Source organism: Myotis davidii, unplaced genomic scaffold (assembly GCF_000327345.1).
Source record: "Myotis davidii unplaced genomic scaffold, ASM32734v1 scaffold281, whole genome shotgun sequence".
NCBI lineage: Eukaryota > Metazoa > Chordata > Mammalia > Chiroptera > Vespertilionidae > Myotis > Myotis davidii.
Window position 1 is genome coordinate 618,575 of NW_006293784.1, and position 2,119 is coordinate 620,693.

The following is a 2,119-nucleotide window of genomic DNA, read 5'->3' on the forward strand; positions in this document are numbered from 1 at the left end:
ACAAGATGTCAGAAGCACTGAGTTGGGCTTTGACTTGCCACTTACTGGCTGAGGACCTTCTAAAAATCACATTTAAAAAGATGTGAGCAATAAGAATAATTATACCTGGTCTAGTAATCTCACAAGATGCTATTGAAAATAATGACAGACTTTCAGTTATGATTATTATCCATCCCTTGGCCATGTGCTTGTTAGGTTCTTTATAGATCTTATTTTGTATGGTTCTGTATTCATACCAAGAAGATTTTTAAGAAAGAATGTTTTCTAAAAAAAAAAAAAAAAAGAATGTTTTCTGATCATATTATGAATGATTTTTTCTCATTCCTTCAAGTTCTTTTTCTACATTATGCTTTTTGTATTGTGCAGGTGATATAGTTTTGATGTAATCAAACATGGTAATCTTGTTATTTATCATTTCCTATGCTCCAAAAATAATTTAGAAACCAATTTTAAATAGTTTTAAGTATTTAACCTGGTAATGTGTTTGGAATTTATTATAGCGTATGATGTAAGGTGTGAGTAGAAATTAAAAATTTTAATTCGACACTAAACATTTCCTAACAGCACTGAATAATTAATAAATTGATTTATTTTGTAGCCTGCATGTTCTGGGCACTGAATCAGGGCTAAACAAACATATATGCAGAAGACATCATCTCTGAACTTAGGGAGTTCACAGTGTAGGGCCGGAGACAGGTAGGTAAAACTAGCTGTAGATATGATATAATTTCAATGGGGTACAGTTTCTCTGCTTCCTGGGTGACCTCCAGGGCATGCAAGAGTCATTTTACTATGTTCACATCCACATGCCCACTGATTTCTGGGGACTTTTTCTATGCTAATTGACATCCCATCTCTGTAGCCACCCAACTCAACCTTTTCTTCTCTACAGCCTTATTGTGTCCCGTGAGTTCTCTCCAGGAAATGGGGCAGATCATCCTGTCTTGACTCTCATAAACCTATTGGGTTTATTTTGTTATTTTCCTTGGAAATCCGAGACTGTGCCCACATGGCAGCAGAGACAGAACTTCCTTACTCCGCTTCCTCTGCAGCTTATCTCCCTTCCCATAGCACAGGGAACTTTTTTCTCATTAAGACTGAAAGTGGGAACATGTGAGATAGCTGGTTCTGATTAGTTTTTCCCCAAAGCTTTTGGGAAACAGTATGATGCAGTGGTTTAAGAGGATGGTTAGGAATCTAGACTCTGAAGACAGGATACATAATCCTTGCTGCATCACATACCAGTTTTGTGACCCTATGCAAGTTTCTTCTGTGCTTCCATTTCGTTTTAGTTCATTGGGAATAATTTAACACATACTGTAATACCTGGCACATAAATGCTTAATAAATATTTGCTGAACTGAATGAAATTCAATTTTACTCTATTAAAATTGAATGAATTAAATGAGAAACTGCATGTACTTAGAATAGTATGTAGCACCCGGTAGAATACACATAGCTTTTATTATAACAACTAGAGGCCTGGTGCATGAAATTTGTGCATACGTGGGGTCCCTAGGCCTGGCCTGTGATCAGGGCTGATCAGGTTCCCCACCTCCCTGCCTCCCCGCCTCTCCACCTACCGGCCTCCTCCTTTCCTTTCTGCCCACATGCCACCACTGTGCGGCTCCTGCCTTCCCTCCTCCCACGCTCCTCATTCCCTCACTGCCCCTGTCTACCACTGCCCACCCCAGGTTCCCAGACAGTCCAGGGGCTGGCCCTGATTGGGTGATCAGGGCCTGCCAGCTGGGGGGATGGAATTGGGGAGGGACCTGGGAGGTTGTCCCCTCCGTGAAAGGGGCCTCATCTGCTGCCACCCACCCCCAGTTCCCTGTTTCAGCCTGGGGGCCCAGCCTGATTGCCAATGGGGCTGCAGGCTGGGGACAGCTCCTGCATTGAGCGTCTGCCCCCTGGTGGTCAGTGAGCGTCATAGCGTCGGTTATTCCAGTTGTTCTGGTTCTGTGGTAACGATCGCATATATATATTTCTTATTGTATTTCTGTTTTTCTAATGCATAGCTTTTGAAATTCAAAAGGCAGGAAGAGGTGAGCATGGTGAGGAGCAATGGTGCAATGATAGCAAGAAAGTAACAAAAAGTATGGGGGTAGGGGAGCATTTT